Source organism: Chelonia mydas, chromosome 7 (assembly GCF_015237465.2).
Source record: "Chelonia mydas isolate rCheMyd1 chromosome 7, rCheMyd1.pri.v2, whole genome shotgun sequence".
NCBI lineage: Eukaryota > Metazoa > Chordata > Testudines > Cheloniidae > Chelonia > Chelonia mydas.
Window position 1 is genome coordinate 39,257,872 of NC_057853.1, and position 20,992 is coordinate 39,278,863.

Genomic DNA, 20,992 nt, shown 5'->3' on the forward strand with positions numbered 1-20,992 from the left:
GCAGGTGAATTCCAGTGACCGTTCAGAGAGAGCCCATACATCATAGTTAGCAGTGAGCTGAAGTTGTTTGTGGGGTGGGACAGGGCAGGGGAAACATTTATCTGAAAATGAAAGAACTTGCTGAACCCACTAGTGTAGTGGGTGGAAACATTCTGGACTGATTTTATCCAGTAGCTGATTTTATCATTTATAGCTCAGTAGCATGAATTGCACGTAACTGCACTCCCTTCTACTACCTCCCCCCCACCACTGCCTCAGTTTAGCATTTGCACAGTTGTGCCAGCTCTGATGCATTCAGATTTACAGTTTCAACCAGGGATGACCTGATGTGAATCTAGTCAAATCAGGACCTTTGTTTAGTTTTGATGAATTATATAATTATAAACAAATCCTGAAGATGTTTCGAAAACATGGGCAGAAGCCTTTGTTCAGCAATAAGTACCAGTCATGATGCATCATCTCTTCTTCCCTGTGTTTTGCATAACTGCACATAGACTATCATTTGAAATTTGCAAATAAACTAACTGGAGCTTGTGTGTTTATACGAACTAGTTCATCACCCTCAACCAAAAGGAGGAATTAGCCCCATCTTCCAAATAATGCTATGGCTATCATCGCATCAACAAAATGAAAAGAGAAAAACCACCATATATTTCCTTCATTTAGTAGCTTAAAATATGGACCCAAATCAAACGAAGCAAGGCTTTAAATGAAGATATTGCGTTTCTTAGAATTACAATGATAACCCTGTTAAATATTAAATCGACTACATACAAAGCAGCACTAATTTCTATTGTTGGTCAAGACTGAAATGTGTGTAGAATAGCAATGAGTTTGCAAAAGGCATCACCGCAGCACTCTTAAAACAGACAAATTTCAAGCTCACTGTGTGGAAAGAGTCATTGGTGCACCATAATGTTAGCAGAGCACATGGTTTCTTCATCATCATTTAATATGGTCTCTCCAAATTTTTGTTCATGTAAACCAAACATGTGGCACTGCATTGAAAGAAGATGTTGTGTGACTGTAGTAATTCAGTTCTTGTACAAAACTAAGTGACTTAGCTTTTTTGCAGAATGAAAGGAACTTGTGTTCTGCAGACACTTGTAAAAAAATACAAATAGTAAGAGGTCTTAATTATAATGGAAGGTATGTGAGAATATGTGTTATATTGAATGTAATAGATAAGGCACTCACTCCTTGAAAGTGCTATGCTAGGAATTAATTTGGCCCGTATGCAGTTTTCTAACATGGGGCGGACTGGACAAGCTGGACATGGTTAAACTCCATGTTATTTTCAACAAGCAGTTTTTGAACAGCATTCTAACATAGACTGATACCTGGCTGCTCACACCATGTTAGAAACAGCTCAGCAAGAACCATGTCTGAGCTTTGCTTTGACAGGGTTTTCAAATAGAGCCCTGTTCTAGTTCCAGGAAGGGTTACCGCCTAGACTGTTCGACTGGTGTTTGCAGCTGCCTCTGGCAGCTGGTTAAGGGCAGGGAGTCACTTACCACAGGTGCTGCCGGAGAGAGGCAACAAGGAGTTTGCACAGGGAACAGAGCTGGCAAAGCAAATGGAGAGGTTAGAAGAAAATAGTAATTTATAGGAAAAAGTTCAGTAAAATGCTGTTTAATGGGAAGAAATTTGGGCTCCCTGCAATCCATGAGCTGGGATTTTTGAGGGGTTATTTTGGTGAAAAAAGGAAGGAGCTGACCACAAAAAAACCACACCACTTTTCTGAAAAGCTGCATGGACAGTAGGAGCTGCAGGAGGCTCCTTATGTGCAGTCTACAGGCAGAGCTCACCACCTGGACCAGCAAACTGAAGGCAGAACTTGAACAGAATTTATGGGGGACAGCACTTCCACCCACATCCTGGTAATTTAACTGCTGCTTTATTCACACTTGTAGGCAACTTTTTTGCCTACTGCTCATAATGTACAGCCCAAACAGGTCTGGTCTCAGTGGAACTGATTTGGAACCAAGTGCTGGGGGGAGCAGGGGTGGCGGAGGAAAGCAGACCTGTTCCTCTTTTTTATAGGGAGGTCTATTTGTCATGTTTGTTAAAAGTAACTAAGATTTGTTTGGAAGCTTATGATCTGTTGCTAAAAGCTATACTTATTTATATCTAAATGTATTTAAAAAGAGGAAAATTGTCTTGCTTTTCGAGGTCAGCTTTTCCTTGTGGATTAGGAAAATCACTGGGGCATTGTTATGGGGCAGCAGCTGGAGCCTTTCATTCTCTAGCCTAGGCTGCCCCACAGCATTTCACTCTCCGACCTGGAAGTGTGTTCCTCGCGCTACCCACAGCTGATAAGGAGTTTCTTTTCATTTAAGTTACAGGTATCTGCAGAGAGTCCCAGCTCAAGTCCTCCGAGGCACGGAAACCTTATGTTGTGTGAGAGGAAAGCTCAGGCTCGTGCCATTAGAAAGAGGTAACAGGTGTGATTTGTAAGTTAGCTGAATCTGCTAACCACAGCAGAAACCCTGATTATATTAAATTTAACTTTGTATCAAGTAGCGTTTCCCTATAGTGCGATGATTCAGGAAGCCTATGTTTCTTACTCATACTAGCTAGGCCTCTAAGGGAACAGGCCCATACTGGCTCTGCTGCAGAGCTGCTCTGCTCCAGAACGTATAATCCCTATTGGAGCTCCTGGGGAGCAGGGATGCTGTGACACCCTTTAGAATGATGCAGTGTGTATATTACCTTCCACAGCCACTTGGCTCTGGTGATGGGCATCCTCTTCACCCTGTTGGGTGACTTGCACCCATGTGAGTGCCAGCAGGGAGCTGAGAACACTAAGGAACACCTGAAATTGGGGTGGCTCCTGCACAGCCTCTTGACCCCCTGCCCCCACACTTGTGCACCCATCCAAGAGCCAGCCACAGTCTGCCCTATATTTCTAAGCTGGCTAGTTAGCTATTCAAAGGGTACGATAGTAAGGCCTGTGGTGTAAAAATCTAGACAGAATATTTCGGCAAACATCTGGACAGAAGCTAGAGACCCCTTTGAAAATGGTGCCCACATGGTACTTACTTGGGCTGTGTACGCAGGTTCTGTGGCATTTGTGCTTGCTCTTTCACAGGCTGTTTGCACCAGACAGTGATTTATGAGCTGAACATTTTTTCTTATAGTATTTCAATTGGTTCTGCTGTTAGAGCTTTTCTTCAGCCTGCAATTGGCTCCTTGAGCAATATAGCTGTACATCAAAGGCCTTATTAAAAAAACAATCAGATGTAAAAATGGAACCCTGTACACTCCTATTACTACATATATGAATAAGGGGCCCCATTTTGTCCTTACTGAATTCCGTGGGCGCATGATGACCTAAAGCCATATACCTACAAGTAAAACTTCAACCATTAGGCTAGGCACAATGAAATTTTTATTTTTTAAATAACTACAACAGGTAATATTAATACACGGTCAAATGCGCTAAGTAAATATCCTTAAATCAAACTCTAATAAGTTCGCAAGCCAGCATTTTTCTTTCTTTGGCTGTCTCTAAATTTTGATTATCCGTGAAAATATTTTTCATTGGTTTGTGTGTGTACGGTGAAATCAACATTTACCCAATATTTACTGATAAAAACTCAAATCCTTCCAAGCCGAATTATAATCCACTTCACAGGACTAAATTTAAAATGCAGCATGACATGTTGTTATGACAAAATCAAGCACTGACCCTACATTACTTGTGTACTTCTGTACAAACCTGCTCACTGACTTCAACGGGACTACTCACGTGGTTAAAGTTAAATGTGCTGAAGTGCTTTGCTGAATTAGTGCCTCTAGCCTCACAATGCAGAATTTTTGTAGTTGTTATACTTCTCCAAACTGAAGAAGATTTGTGCAGCACCCACTATCGGAAAATTCCTGCTATGGCACCTCTTCTGCACAGGTTTTTGTATTGAACAAAGAATACATATGGTAAAATCTGGCTCTTTTCATTGGCATCCATGGGCTACCACATGCCTGTTCAGGTAAGAGAAAAAAGTATTTGGGAGTGGGGAGAGTGACCATTCAGACTTTGAGCTTGCTGGATTAGGGTACCTGTAGTCTCGTGTGTGGAAAACCATAGCACTATCTGGGGAGTGACCTGTACATTCTTCTGATATCCCTAGATTTGAGGGAAATCCTGTGGATTATCAAGCTGTTTGCATTTTCCAGGGCATGTGTATGCTGGGAGTGTCCCTCAGTCATGGATTTGATTTCAGGTCCACAGACTGAACTGAGGGATACATAATTATTTGAATTCTGTAGTACTCACAATACGTAAAGTCTGGTATCCTTACATTTTCATTATGTTTTTCTTGCCTTTCTGTGATTCTTTTAGTATATAACTGAATAGTTGTAAATTTCCTTAGCTGCAAATCAGACACATTGTGGGCTACTAGATTAAATAATATGAGATTAAATAATAAGAGGCCTGTGAGTTCAAATTGTATTGCAGCACCCCTTTGATTAAAACAAGACCTATTTTTTCCTTGCATGCAAGAATGATTAACTTCTTGCCACAGTTGGTTTTGTCTATAAAATATAATGTCACTTGCTATAGAACATTAAGAACCCTTTTCACTGGAAAAAGTAGACCATAGTAAAAACTTGTTTATGGTGATTATGAATTAAGGACCACACTTTGTTTGAAGTCTTTGCTAAATATATAATCCAGGTGCTGCTGGAATAGTTATATACATTTCTGTGCTGAAATCCAATTAGCATCAAAGCCACACAGGAGATGGACTTCTGCTGAATACATCTAGTCTCTGAATTTAGCAGTGAAGCAGCTAATTCACTTTTTAGTCAATATCCAAATTGCTGTAGCATGCACAAGCAATGAAGGCTCCCTCTGGTGGCTAATTTGCCTACCTGTTGTCTTTGTTTTTCAGAAAGATTCATACATTCCAAGGCCAGTAGGGACCATTGTGATCTTCTAGTTTGACCTCCTGTATAACACAGGCCACAGAACTTCCCCAAAGTAATTCCTGGAGCATATCTTTGAGAAAAACATCCAATCTTGATTTTAAAATGGCCAGTGATGGAAAATCCACTACAACCCTTGGTAAATTGTTCCAGTGGTTAATTACCCTCAAATATTAAAAATATGTGCCTTATTTTCCAGCTATTGGATTATATTATACCATTCTCTGCTATATTGAAGAGCTCATTATCAAATATTTGTACTTATAGACTGTAATCGAGTCACCTCTTTGCAGAGGTTTTCAAACAGTGGGTCAGGACCCCAAGTGTGGGTTGTGACCCTGTTTTAATGAGGTCGCCAGGGCTGGCGTAGACTGCCTGGCTTTAGTCCTGGGCAGCAGGGCTCAAGTTACAGGCCCCCTGTCTGGGGCTGAGGCCCTTGGGCTTGGGCTTTGTCCCCCCACCACCTGGGGCGGAAAGGCTTTGGCCTTGCCCCTCCCCCCACATGGGGTGGCGGAGCTTGGGCCAGCTCAGACTTCGGTCCCCGCCCCCACCTGGGCTCCTGTAGTAATTTTTATTATCAGAAGGCGGACACAGTGCAATGAAGTTTGAGAACCCCTGTGAACCCCTGCTTCTCTGATCTTACCCTAATATATCAACATCCTTCTCGAATTATGGACACCAGGATTTGACACAGTAGCAGTAAATTAGCAATATTCATCATAGATTAGTGTATTTGGATTGCTTCTTGAGTAACTTATTAATATATGGTGCATTTTCCCCCTTACTTTGAATAGTAGATGATTTTTACTTTGAGGGATGTAGTAAGACTCAAGCAGTCAGATGGTTGGTGCTACCTCTAGCCCCAGGGATGAATTCCCCAATAGAAATGTATTAAGACTTTTAGTTTTAAACTAAAACATAGAATTTTTAAAATGCTACTTAAAGAGAAATTATACAACCTGTCATTTCAAGACCTTCAAAAACTGAACTGGCACTTTAATTCTACCTCAGTTGCACATAGAGAGAGTAAAAAGTAAGCTTCCAGCCATTCCCATTTGCAGTTCAGAGTTTTGGAGATGTCCTAGTAAAATGAGATTTGAAAGCCTACTAGGAATACTGCAGGAAAGTTGTTCTCAGTCATATAGTCCAGTTAGGCAGATATCCCTATTACAAGCTCACCATGATGACTATATGTGTTACAGCAAAAATGTAACTTAGCACCTAACATCAAATTGCCCTAGAACTGGCTATGCTATTGCATGAGTCTGATCCTGCAGCTTTTTTCTCAGGCAAAAGCTCTGATTAGGAGTGTGCCTGCATAAGCACCAAGACATGTTTGTTTTTCACTGAGTATCTAAGTCTGAGTTTTGGTTTAAGTGCTTAGTTAAGATATTGTAAATGGCTAAACATATCCTGCATCTCATTGAGCTGCTTTTGTATAAGAGACTTGCAGGAAGTCACAAGCAAGTGCTCCTAATTCAGATAGGCTGAGGCAATTTTAATAATTCTGCTGTGTGTTTTGCTTCAGGCTAAAGTGATGGTGACAGCCTATAAGGTGAAATCTAACTTAGGCTGACAGCACTTAGTGTCTGCACAGCTGGAAATGAGACTTGCGAATAGAACTCTGTGTGTGTGTGTGTGTGTGTGTGTGTAAAATGCCTCCAAATGTTGGATTATTTATATAAGGCTTATTGGAACCACAAAGAAAATCAACACCAAAAGTAACCCAGGCTTTAATATAACAGCTTTGGTTTACAAATATCTTTGAAAAGGTTAGTGAACTCTATTGGCTCACTTTTAATTTCTTGTACATTTTCAATCTTGCCAAATACTTCAGTACATGGCTTGTCGTAGAATCTTTCTATGATAAATAATATGCAATGCTTTCTAATTCTGAGATATTAATTTGCAATGCTTTTGCCCTTATTCAAATAGTTCATAGCTATCCAAATCTGTAAATTATTATTCCACTAGTCATCCTTACCTTCCCTGCCCATACTGCCCCTGTTAGGAATTGCCAGAATGCGGTTAAAGGAAACCTGCATCTTTAAGAAATGCTCTTCTGTCAGTTTGTTTCATCTCTTAAGCCAGTCTTTCCCAGCATCCCCACCTAGCCTTTATAGTATAGGCGAAAGGAAAATCAGACATGGTTGCTAGGATACTAACAGAAAAGGTAAGTCAGCAACACTAGGAGTAAAACAAAAGGATTAAAGTCACCACAGATTTTGAGTCACAGAATAGAAATTTCTAGAGTGAACAACTGCCACAAACTCATGCACCTTCATTAATAAGAGAAAGAACTACATGGAAGCTGCACCTCACACTGTGGAGGAGCTCCTCATAAGCCTCTGCAAAGCTACCTCTTTATCCACTTTCAGATTCCTCCTTAAAACTCTCCTTTGCCACAATGCCAACAACAACAAAAAATCCTGACGACACTTAGGCAGTGGGTGTGCTGAGACCGCTACCTATCATGCTGACTAGTATTGTCTCACTCTCTTCTCGTGCTCCCCTGTCTTTCTGTCTGTATCCATCTGTTGTTTCTTGTGTTATATATTCCTGTGACTGATGGGAGACTTAGAAAGCATGAATCACATCTGCCACACCTCGAGTGTAATCTCTTTGGGGCAGGGGACCATCTGTTTGCTCTGTGTTTGTACTGTGCTTAGCATAATGCGGTCCTTGACCATAACTAGAGCTCTTAGGTGCTATGGGAAGACAAATTATGTATAATCTTATGAGTTTTTAACACATTACTTGAGTGCTTTCACAGACTGAAGATTTCAAGGCCAGAAGGGACCATTGTGATCATCTAGTTTGACCTCCTGTCTTAACAGGCCATAGAATTTCCTCACAAAAAGTTTCTAGAGAATATCTTTTAGAAAAACAGGCAAACTCCATTTTTAAAAAAGAGAGTCCTTTAAGATGTCAAATCATACTTTGCTTGTTCAGTAGTTTTCTTAACTGCTTTGTGTGTCTGCAAAAAGATCCAGAATTAAATCCTTATTTATAATTACTTTTGTATTTTTATTTTATAGTCTACATATTTCACCGGGGTCCTGGAGCTTGGAAATGCTGCATGCCCTTCAGGGTGAATTCTATTGTGTAACATTGAGTTCCTTGCTTCCTGAAAGACAGATAGAATTTTAAAGCTTCAGGAAAAGATTGAATTTTTAACTTAGAGGTGGTACAATTCTTCTCTCACACCAGTTTAATTGAGCTATTCCTGGCTTACACCACTACAAGCCAGCTGAGACCCAGGCCTATGATGTGAAATGAAATTATTTGCACCCTTTCATTTCTCCTCCTACCTTTTCCACACAGTTTCATGTTCCTGACCCACTCCCACCTTCCTTTTTGTCCTACCTCATTCAAGCATGGCCAAACCCAACAACCAGAGGGCCACATTAGTGATGAACTTCATGCTTAGTTTCCTACAGAACTAGCCAATATTTTTCTGACAAATTAGAGCTATGAAAAACTCCATCCTCTTTCTGTTAGTCTGGGAAGCCTGCTCAAGCATCTTCCTCCCTGGCACACTGTCATCTCCTCATGCCTTTAAAAAAAGTGGACAGGTAAATATGATTTGAAAAGGTCTCCACTCCAGTCTTCAAACACCACTTCCTCCCTTGCTGAACTGTAATACCATATTAAGATATACAAAAATGGCTGCTTTTCAGCTTTGAACAGGGCTTGACAAAACCCATTGATTTCACACGGTTGTCCTGTACCATAGCAAGTTTGAACAAACCCCAAAACTTAAGGAAGGTGTGAAATCCCTGTGAACCAGCCAAGAACAACACTTGCTAAAACCCATTGCCAAGTTCGCCCAGCTCTTGTTGTAACAATGGTTACAACGGGATACAGTGGTTCCCCTTGTTGTGCTTCAGGTCATGGGGATGAAAAAGAAATTACAAAGTTTTGTTGTGTGTGTGTTGGGGGGGGCATAGATATATAACTGCTCTATGCAGTTAAGAAATAAAGCATTTACAATGTGTACTGTCTCTAGAAATGGTCTGGAGCTGCAAAATTCATATCCAGATTATGAATTACCCAAAGTTCAGGAGTTTGGGTTCAGCTCGTTTTATATTATGATGGGGTCAGCTATGAAATTCAGATCAACATTTTTGTTTAGAATCTTTAGATCCTAATTCTCATCCCTAAATTGAAGGATGGACAGGTTTTATTTTGGCTTTTCTATAGTTTTTGTTTTAAAGTAAAGTTTGTGCTGATCTTTGAACTCTTACATTCTTATCAAGTTCTGATCTGTTGTAGGACATAGAGAAGAGCCTGTTAGTATGTTATTCCACACTGCACAGGTGTGATAGGTTTGCATTTGGCTATCTTGCTCAGGAAAGTCACATCATATAATGTGTTGCAGTCAAACAGAGGTGAAAGTGCTGAGAATGCGCCTGTTTCTAGCATATGCCATCTCTCTCATTCACCCGAGAAAAAAATTCAATAGGGAAAAAATGTTGAGTGTTTGTGTGTGGAGTGCTTTTTCTTTTACCATCTGCTATATTCACACAACTCTGTAGGCAAGTTTCCAGTTAAAACCCTGGAGAGAATTCAGCCCTTCTTACATAAGACATGCAAAGGATCTTGCCCATTTAAAAGGAAATAAAGCTTTCTGCATGTGAATGTGTGTCTATAATATACAGTAGTTAATGACAGGTAAGCATTCTGTAATTGTCGCCACAGCACTTTAGTACTATTGATGGTGCAAGTACCCACATAATGACCCTAAGTAGGTTTAAGGTGCAGACCTATGTTGGGAGCTCTTGAGGACCACTCTTTAGGAAGGATACTGTGTGACCACCCCTCTGTAGTCTGCCTTCCTTCCACTTGGGTGGGGGCCCTGAGCAGCCTTGTGATTAGAATAGTTCAAAGACTGCAATTGTGGCCATATGCACCCACCCAGGAGCCTGCCACAATCTGGCCCTTGGAAAGCTCATGTGCAGTCATCCTTTGTAAACTATCAGTCTATTACCATTAACAGTTGTTTCTACTATATCTTTTCCTTCTACATATTGCACGAAGTGCTGTCCCTGCTCTAGGGGAATCAAACATAGTAATGATTCCAAATCCTTTCCCCTGACTCTCTCAGTCTTGCTGTGGCACTGAGCTCTCAAAAGCAAAGGCAATTTGTAAGACTGATTTCCTTGGGAACTTAAAAAGAAAAGGAGGACTTGTGGCACCTCAGAGACTAACAAATTTATTTGAGCATAAGCTTTCGTGAGCTACGGCTCACTTCATCGGATGCATTCAGTGGAAAATACAGTGGGGAGATTTATATACACAGAGAACATGAAACAATGGGTGTTACCATACACACTGTAAGGAGAGCGATCAGGTAAGGTGAGCTATTACCAGCAGGAGAGCGGGGGGAGGGTGGGGAAACTTTTGTAGTGATAATCAAGGTGGGCCTTGATTGTCCAGCAGTTGACAAGAACGTCTGAGGAACAGTTGGGGGGGGAGGAGAGCAAGGCGGGGGGGGGAATAAACCAGGGGAAATCGTTTTACTTTGTGTAATGACCCATCTACTCCCAGTCTTTATTCAAGCCTAAATTAATTGTGTTCAGTTTGCAAATTAATTCCAATTCAGCAGTCTCTCACTGGAGTCTGTTTTTGAAGTTTTTTTGTTGAAGAATTACCACTTTTAGGCCTGTAATCGAGTGACCAAAGAGATTGAAGCGTTCTCCGACTGGTTTTTGAATGTTATAATTCTTGACGTCTGATTTGTGTCCATTTATTCTTTTACGTAGAGACTATCCAGTTTGACCAATGTACATGGCAGAGGGGCATTGCTGGCACATGATGGCATATATCACATTGGTAGATGTGCAGGTGAACGAGCCTCTGATAGTGTGGCTGATGTGATTAGGCCCTATGATGGTGTCCCCTGAATAGATACGTGGACACAGTTGGCAACGGGCTTTGTTGCAAGGATAGGTTCCTGGGTTAGTGGTTCTGTTGTGTGGTGTGTGGTCGCTGGGGAGTATTTGCTTCAGGTTGGGGGGCTGTCTGTAGGCAAGGACTGGCCTGTCTCCCAAGATTTGTGAGAGTGATGGGTCATCCTTCAGGATAGGTTGTAGACTCTTGATGATGCGTTGGAGAGGTTTTAGTTGGGGGCTGAAGGTGATGGCTAATTGCACTCTGTTATTTTCTTTGTTGGGCCTGTCCTGTAGTAGGTAACTTCTGGGTACTCTTCTGGCTCTGTCAAGGCTCTCCTGAGCTTTTGTTATGATTTTGTTTAAAGACCCATCCTATACATAGAGCAAACTCTGCAAGAAGTGGCATTCGCTGGCTGGGACTCTAGAGAAGAGTTTGCTCACAACAATGCTCTGAGGATCCTGATAGTCAGTCTTAGTAGAGGAAAGTTGGAGTTAAAGTGGAGTATATTTTTCCCATGAAAATTCATAAAGAGCTCTTTCTATTTCAGTCCTGTTATCAAGCTGTAGCTCAGACTGTGGATGGGAGCAGTTGTTGCCCTCAATGCACTGTAAGTTAAAGAGTGATGATCGCACACCAGCTTTCTAAATTGCAGCTACTGGAATAGTAGAATGCACCTATATGTTTTCCCACATTGCCTGGAATTGTCAGCATTAGTTTTTCTTGCATGGCCGGACATAACTTTAAAAGCTTCAAAGAAAGGGTTATTCTGTGGGGAAGGGATACAGAGGCAAAATCAGTCTTGCTGCTTTGGAGAAAAATAGACTTAAAGCTGGTATTCTGAGGCAGTTAGAAAATTGTAGACCCATTTCAGCCTGAAATGTCTTCTGGAAGATAAAATGGAATGGATTCATACCCTAAAGCTAAAGAGAGAGAGCTGTAGTAATTTGTCAGGACTGTGGCATCTCCACAAGGCAGACTTTTACAACAATCTTTAGGACTACATTCTGCCTTTACAGCACAGCCCCTTTTAAGAGCTGGTGTGAATCTGACACCACCTCAGTGGGTGTTGAGAAGCATTCTGCCTCTGCAAGGCACCATGCCTCCCAGAACTTCCTGCCTGCTCTGGGAGGAGAGTATTTTCCATGCAGCTGACCAACTCCAGGGGCTTGAGGGCCAGGATCCCTGTGGATTCTCAGCTCTCCATTCTGCTTTCCAGTCCCATTCTCTGCCTACCCACATCCCTGGATCTTAAGCAGGGATGAGAAGAAGGGGATTCTTTGTCTACATGAACAAATTGTACCAATTTAACTAAATTGAGTTAGAGGCTGATTCTGAACTGATTCAAGCTAAGTTAGTATAAGGTGTTCTTAAACCAAAATGAGTGTCCATACCAGGAAGTTGCTCTGATTTAACTAATCTAGTTAGCCAAGGCCTATGACTCCACTCCAGCAAGACTTGGCCACTGTTATTTCCTTCCATTTGCTCTTATGTAAGAGAATGAGCCTATGATTTTTTTATTTTTAACCAAGGGATAACTGCAGTAAACACCCCACTTAGCCAGGCAAGCTACTAACATCACAAAAACAGCTGCATAAAGAAGGCTGGGAAAATATTTGGAAAATTATGAACATGGAAAGACAATGAATGTAAAGATATGCCAGAAATGAAGTGTTCTAATCTTTTTTGGCTTCCTGCAATGCCTGATGGATTGGAAGTATAGAGGCTGTAATACTACAAAGAATGAGACCTGCGAAAGAAGAAAAAGCTTTGTTGTGGGAAATCATCAATGCAAGAGGCAGCAAGGTCCAGTAGACAGGTCTTTAGACTGGGCCTCAGGAGATTGGGAGTCTGATCCAGGCTTTGCCACTGGCCTGATATCACTTAGCTTTTCTGTACCTGTGTTTCTCTCCTTTGTCCATCTTGATCATTTAGACTGTATGCTCTTTGAGGCAGGGTCTCTCTCTTACTATGTATTTGTACAGTGCCTCTCAAAACAGGGTCCTGATCTTGACTGGTTCCTGTGGGCACCAATGTAATACCGAGAAAAGTAATATACCAGAAAGAATAAATCAAGTCAGATATAAAACAATAGGTTGGCGCAGAACAACTTTCATAGCGAAATAATCAAAGGCCAAGAATTATTGATTATGCAGAAGGCAGGAGAATTCAGAGCTTGTTTAAACTGACTGTGCACAAGCAAGATTATCTGCAGATGGACAACCAAAGAAATTACTAGGAGGGAATAAGAGATGGGATTTTAATTTAAATAAAACCAAGACATTTTACAACTTTCATGTTGTCTCATTCGTTCTTACTTGAATCTCATCTGCTTGCATTTCAGATCTGTCTAAAGCATGGCTCAAGTCTTCAGAAGTATGTGTGCCCGCCTTATGCACATCCAGAACCCATGACTTGCACTCAGGTTAAGTTTCCATGCAAGAGTAGGCATGTGTGGGAGTGCACAAATCCCCGGTATCACACCTGTGCATAACTCAGAGTGCCGCTGGGTTCAGTGGAGATCAGGGTTCAAACAGCAAGGTGCTTCACCGTTGTAGGTCTTAACCAGGATTTGATCTCAACTTTTAAAATTGTCAGCTCACAACACTCTACTGGAGGATTTTGCACTTTGGGGCTTGTATTTCTATAACAGTTTAACACACTTTTTACAATGATGAGGACTTTTTTTTTTTTAAGTCCTGCAACTACTTCTCCTAATCTGACTGAAACAGCCATATATCCAAAACCAAATTTTGTTGTCACCTAAAACCAAGCTCAGCTTTAGAGGTAGAAAATGCCTGTAAAACAAAATGAAAACAAATAGCACTAAAACTAGCAACAATGCAACCTAAATTACCTGAATGCCAGTGAAGAACATTGAATGAGTTTGAATAACCAAGTAAAATTTTTGTATAACAGCTGTGGGGACATGACCCTGTTACAACAATGTGGAATTACAGATAACTGAGATTGAAATAAATCAACGCTGTATTGTATAATGCACCCTCCCCCACAAAAAAAAATTGAATGACAGTGTCATTAGAAATTAATTCAGGTATTGAAATTCTGCTATCAGATCGGATAATTTGTTTTTCTACATACAGCTTTCATTTCAGAGATAGCAGAAGTTGTACAAAATACTGAGGCTGTTGCAGCCCGCAGTCTATGATGGAATGAATGATTGATATAATGTGGCTTTGTGGGGCTTTTTTTTTTTTTAGCTCAAATAATGTTATTCACTTCCTGTAGAATATACTAAACTCACATTGCCTCAGCAACTCCTCAAAATACAAGGAAAAATATCCAACCCATTAAAAAATATTTATGGATCAAGCACAATTGTTTATCTTTCAAATTTCTTAAGTGAGGAATCCGTGAAATTCATTGTATCTTTATTTAGGAGGCAGGAGTGATACTTTTTAAAGAGAAATGTGGGATTTGTTGACATAATTTACTTACTTAATGATCCATTTTCATTAAATATTCTGCATACACAGTTTCCTCAACTTTTTTTTCCAAATTACTCTGAATTATTTAATATAGAGATGAAGTTGTTTGATAGTCTATTATACTTCTGGTTAAGACATGTAATTTAAGGAGTTAGATTTCAGAGTAACAGCCATGTTAGTCTGTATTCGCAAAAAGAAAAGGAGGACTTGTGGCACCTTAGAGACTAACCAATTTATTTGAGCATGAGCTTTCGTGAGCTACAGCTCACTTCATCGGATGCATACTGTGGAAATCGCAGAAGACATTATGTACACAGACACCATGAAACAATACCTCCTCCCACCCCACTCTCCTGCTGGTAATGTTATTAACAATATAAGTAGAGGCTATTGGTGCTCCAGTCTTTGTTTGGTAACCCTAGTAATTCAAGATTCTGTAATTTTAATTAAGACAAGAAATTTCAGGTAGTTTTTTTGATAAATGTAGTAGGGCTCTCAAGCAATTAAAAATAATCATGGTTAATTGTGCTGTTAAACAATAATATAATACCATTTATTTAAATATTTTTGATGTTTTCCATATTTTCAAATATATTGATTTTGTAACACAGAATACAAAGCCTACAGTGCTCACTTTATATTTATTTTATTACAAATATTTGCATCATGAAAGTTGAACTTACAAATGGAGAATTATGTAGAAAAAATAACTGCACCCAAATATAAAACCATGTAAAACTTTAGAGCCTACAAGTCCACTCAATCCTATTTCTTGTTCAGTCAATTGATAAAACAAACAAGTTTGTTTACATTTGCAGGAGATACTGCTGCCTCCTTCTTGTTTACAATGTTACCTGAAAGTGAGAACAGGCATTCACATGGCACTGTTGTAGCCGGCATCGCAAGATATTTATGTACCAGGTGTGCTGAAGATTCAAATGTCCCTTTATGCTTTGACTTCAATTCCAGAGGAGATGTGTCCATGTTGATGATGAGGGTCTGCTCAATAACGATTCAAAGCAGTGCAGACCAATGCATGTTCATTTTCATCACAGTCAGATGCAACCAGCAGAAGGTTGATTTTCTTTTTTGATAGTTCAGGTTCTATAGTTTCCACATTGGAGTATTGCTCTTTTAAGATTTCTGAAAGCATGATCCACATCTCGTCCCTCTCAGATTTTGGAAGGCACTTCAGATTCTTAAACCTTGGGTCGAGTTCTGTAGCTATCTTTAGAAATCTCACATTGGAACCTTCTTTGTGTGTCAAATCTGCAGTGAAAGTGTTCTTAAAACAAACATGTGCTGGGTCATCATCCCAGACGGCTATAACATGAAATACATGGCAGAATGCGGGTAAAACACAGAGCAGGAGACATACAATTCTTCCCCAAGGAGTTCAGTCACAAATTTAATTAACGGATTTTTTTTTAACGAATGGAAGCATGTCCTCTGGAATGGTGGCCAAAGCATGAAGAGGCATGCAAATGTTTAGCATATCTGTCACGTAAATACCTCGCAGCATTGGCTACAAAAGTGTCATGCAAACACTTGTTCCACTTTCAGGTGACATTGTAAATAAGAAACAGGCAGAACTATCTCTCGTAAATGTAAACAAACTTGTTTGTTTTAGCAATTGGCTGAACAAGAAGTAGGACTGAGTGGACTTGTACGCTCTAAAGTTTTACATTGTTTTGTTTTTGAATTCAGTTATGTAACAGAAGAAATCTACATTTGTAAATTGCACTTTCATGACAAAGAGATTGCACTACAGTATTTGTATGAGTGACCTGAAAAATACAATTTTTTTGTTTATCAAAAATAATACAAAGTGAGCATTGTACACTTTGTATTCTGTGTTGTAATTGAAATCAATATATTTGAAAATGTAGAAAAACATCCAAAATATTGAATAAATTTCAGTTGGTATTCTATTATTGTTTAACAGTGCAATTAAAACTGCAATTAATCAAGAATAGTTTTTTGAGTTAATCGCATGAGTTAACTGCGATTGACAGCCCTAAAACATAGTAATTTTAATCCAGAGTATGTTTATAATATATGATCCTATGATCCAGATGAAACCCACCTTACTCAGTTTAGCATGTGTCCAGAAAGCCCTATGTAGGAACAAAAGAAAATTTAAGTGGTTTAAGCTTTTCTAGATAGTTGGGATCTCTTTTTCCTAATCTTGTTCCATTCTTTTAGGGGGAAAAAATCAGAATATAGGTTTGTCTTCCATACTTGGTACAAGTAAATACATTATACAGATTTTAGATAGCTTGGATAGCACTGAAGGCACAAACTGCAAACACAAAATCTGAAAATGAATAAAAAGGGTTGCAAAAATGCAGTGAGTTTGTAGTTTTTACATGGATAACTTTTCAGCAATATTTGATGTCTTGTGGAAGCAAATTCAGACACAAACACGGCTTTTAAATAAATAAATAAACAAAGAGCCAAGCAGCCTACTCCATACTCTTAAAGCAGTTCTACAATACTATGGTATACTTAAAGGGATATATCATTACAATATTCACCTACCACAGTTATTATGTATTGTCATAGACAGATGAACAGACAGAAGGTTTGGGGAAGCTTGCTGTTTGCAGCCATGAAAGGAGAATGTGCTTCCTGTAGTTATCAAATCCTTTGAGTGTAAAGGACAAATGATAAGGAAAATTAACTCTGACTAAATGTTAAGAAATACAAGTTTTCCTATTGTAATTTCTTCAGTTTTATTGTTTCAAATGCATTTTCCAATGAGTGTGGATAGTGAATGTACAGGCTATTAGGGAAGTGAATTACTATCATGCTAAGTATATTATCTGAGGTATGGTGATCACTGTTATTGACTCTTATTTTAGACTCAAAGATAAAATTAACAATTGTCATACAGATTTGGATTAATTAATAGAAATTGTAGAAGCACAGTAAGTGGCTCCTAAATAGTTTATCTTAGGAGACATTTTAAAGGGAACAGAATACAAGAGAAATGTGCATTGTATATTTTGGTGGATGAACTGTTTTTGCAAACCAGAGTCGAGATGTTTAAATGGAACCTTGAAAAAATTTTGTTCTGCAATTAAAAACAAAAAACTAAACAAGAACACCAGCAGCACACAAGTGAAAAACTTCAGGAGTCTCATAAGTGTAAAACTACAATATTTTGATTTTGACTAAAATCTCAAGGGTAATTTAGTAGTAAAGGAACCCTGCCATATGCATCTCTGAAAGGTATAAAATTATTGCTGGGGGAAAACAAAATACAGAATTATTAAACCATTTTAAATTATTCAGTAAATAACACCACTCTACTCAGTCAAATGCTTTTCAACAGTAATCAAGAGCAGGTGCAAAGGCGCTTAGTGCACTGTTTCCCAGGTTGGTAATGTTGCATAGGGATTCAGTCACTGTTGTCTGACAATCCCACATAGGACAGATATAATTTTGTGAATTATTTGTTTCTAGATGCCTTATTAATATTTTTATGAAGTCTAGACTTATTCATGAAATGAGTTGCTGATTTAATGCATAAATCAAACTTTGGAACGGAGGATCCATATTTCAAAAGAGTTCCAGGTGAACTCTTTCAATGGTGGCTAGGAATTCTGGCTGAGGCAACTAAAATATTTCTTTGATCTCCCTCTGAAATATGGCCCCTCTTCATCCCACAGAACACAGGTGGGAGTTTAAAGTTATGCTATTGAGAGAGTACAACAGCAGTTACAGTAACAGCAATTAAAGATTGACTGGAAAGCAAAGGTAAAACACTTTCATTAGGAAATGGGTATCGTTATTATACATCAGTGTTAGAATTTTAACAAAGTGGGTGTGCAGAAGGCCTAACTATGATTTAAAGTGATGGCTTGTCTGTTCTGGAGCTTTAAAAGTAAGTTTCCCCCCATCTTTATGGGCTAAATGCTGGTATTCTTCATTTTTTCTCTACTATGGGTGAACATTACACTGCAGCGTATCCGAGTACTAGCTACCCATAATCTCACCTGCCTTACCACCCTGTGATACAAATTGTACCCATTTTGGGGAGGCTAGAATCTGGACAGAAAAAAAGGCCCACTTTTTCTAGCATGCTCCTAGATGCAGATGCCAGGCAGAATTTGGTTCCTTAGCAACTCTTCTAGGAACCACAGTATAGAAAAGCCTTCTAAACAGAAATAGTCTAGTATGTTTAATGTTAAATATGCAAAAGAAAGAAGTAATCTCAGTTGAAATCAAGAACCTACTTTCAGCTTTGAAAGAAAATAATGTGGAAGGCCAAGATGGAATTTCAAACTTACTTTAACTTAATTATCCTTAATTTATTACAGTGTTTGACCCTCTGTGTACATCTATATCTCAATGCTTTAATTCCATTAATAAATTGTTCTTGGGCTGTCTGCATATACTGATATTTTTAAAGAATAACGTAGAAGTATACAAGCGAAGGCTAAGTGAAATAAATATTTCAGGAACATAATTAAGAGCCAGTGATCCTCAGTACTACAAATGAATTCTTATCAAATCCATTTTGGAGCCATTTAAAAACATTCTGCTTCCCCTAAGAATGCATTTATTCTAACTTTTCCCCAAACTGTATTTGTAGAAGTTTTCACATAGTGTGGTATTAATAGAAACCATTCTCTAGCTGAATTAAGAATGAGCAAAAATCTCTCTGGAAGTATGTTTCTGAGAGAGGTTGAATGGACTAAGTGTCTAAAACAACACACTTCAAAAAAAGAGAGAGGAATAGGCCAGGTCCTTTTGGGGAAAAAAAATCCTTCAATTTGGTAGAGGAGCTAGGAGTCATTAAGATCACACAGAAAACAGAAATCCTGCCAGAAATTCAAATGCCACAGTACATCATAAATAAAGGGCTACAATTTACTTGGAGAACTCTCAGCACCCCATCTTTGGTATCAGTACTTAGTAGAACTACAATTAAAACCTTGCAGTGGATACATTTACATTTTATATTATAGATCAAAAGTTCTCAAACTATGGTCCTCCCTTGCAAGGCATGGATATACATCTGGGAAGGGTCCAGAACAGCTATGCTCTAGCACTTCAGAAATAAAAATCTGTGCTGGATGCACTCCAGCCACTCTCACAGATGGGCTTATGCCTGATTGATGCCTGCTGCATTAAATACCTCCCACCCCCAGTTACTTAAAATGTTGTGCTCTAGCCCCACCCCTTTCATTTTAATCCCACCTTCTGTATTAGTGAGCCACTGCTCATCCCTGGACAGCAGGGCTGGGCAAATTGGACTTCGGTTCTTTTTCTGGTCTACCACAGCTGACCATTTCCTGCTAGGTGTCACTATCATGGCTGGCTCAGAGCTCTGCAGAAGTGCTTGATGCCACCTTCCTCCCTGTTCCCTGGTGCCAGAGCTTGGATGCTTGCACCAGGTAGGAGCTGCCTTGGGCGCATGATCCCTGTGGCTGGTCCAGGCAGGACCTGGGGGGATCCAGGGCCCCACATGATTCCGACCTGTGCTGCCTTCCCCTTGGTGCCCGTGCAGTTGGAGAGGACCAGTAAGTTGGTCCCTGGCCAGTGGCCACCCAACTTTGACCCTGGGAACTGGAACAGCCAGTCATGGCTACTGGCTCAGCACCCTCATTGACTTCTTGATGCACTGGACCTATGCTGGGCACTCAGTGCTGGTGGACCTGTGAATGCTACATTTTGAGCCCTATCCTCATTCCCAGGGATCCTATGCCCACGTGACTGCCTGCTTTCTGCCTGTGAGCCCAGCACCATGAACTCAGATCTTGGAGCTCAGTGGAAGATGACTTCCATCTTTACCTATCTATACTGCAATCTTGAATTCTACTACAGCAGAACCCTGTTTATCTGATCCAATTGGGACTGGGGCCAGATCAGATAATCAAAAATTCAGATAAACTGGAGAATGGGAAAGCGCAAGGCTGTATAGCCATTTAGCGGCCACAGGAGCAATCACCCACTTCTAGACCTCTGTGGCTGGTTGTTTGATTACTAGGGAGAGCTGGATAATGGAGGGTCATATAAATGGGGTTCTACCATAGTTTGTACAGCTAGGAAACCGGCTCACTCCTCCCACTGTTAAGGTAAGACTGGTGGATGCTGACACAAAAGAGAGGGGGAGATGGGAAACACCCTTCTTGTCATAAACAAAGTTCATTATTCCTCATTATGCACTGGCAGCTGTTGTTATTTGTATGTCTTAAGGTAACTTCTAGGAACCCCAGGCCTCTGCTCCAGAGAGTCCAGTATACATGATGAGGAAGGGTGAAAAACAAAATGAACAGAATTGAGCAAACACAAGTCACAGCTCATGATTTGCCTAACCAATGTAGCTTGGTGTTGTACAAACCACAAATAGTCTATGCCAGAGGAAGCTTCCAATCTAAGACTGACACAGAAAGCACTGGAGATTTAAGGTAGCGTTTTCAACAACACTCAGCATTGGCCTAACTTTGCTCCCATTGAGGTCAATGGTAAAACTCCCATTCAGTTAATAGGAGCAGAGTTAAGCCAAAGCTCAGCACTTTTTGAAAATCCCACCCCTGGAGAATGGGAATAATTTGATACATGTAATTGTTCAGTGACAGCACTACTGTGATGAGCTTTGGTGTCAACAGGATTCTCAGATGGGCATTTAATAGGGGCTGGCATGGTTGCACAGTGAGATATTGTGGAGTTTGCGCCAGAGATAAGGGGCAGCATGGAAAAAAGACACAGAT

The 20,992-nt window shown here is 39.9% G+C and overlaps 1 long non-coding RNA gene across 2 annotated transcripts; it reads left to right on the forward strand.

Annotated features, from left to right (window-relative positions):
• Window positions 1-1,467: 1,467 nt before the first annotated feature.
• On the forward strand, window positions 1,468-14,317 carry LOC122466534. 2 transcript variants are annotated; one of them, XR_006292139.1, is made up of 3 exons: window positions 1,468-1,584; window positions 2,340-2,437; window positions 13,166-14,317. It is a non-coding gene; the product is annotated as an uncharacterized LOC122466534 (long non-coding RNA). The 2 variants fall into 2 exon arrangements; XR_006292138.1 differs by lacking the exon at window positions 1,468-1,584 and adding an exon at window positions 1,628-1,880.
• Window positions 14,318-20,992: the final 6,675 nt, after the last annotated feature.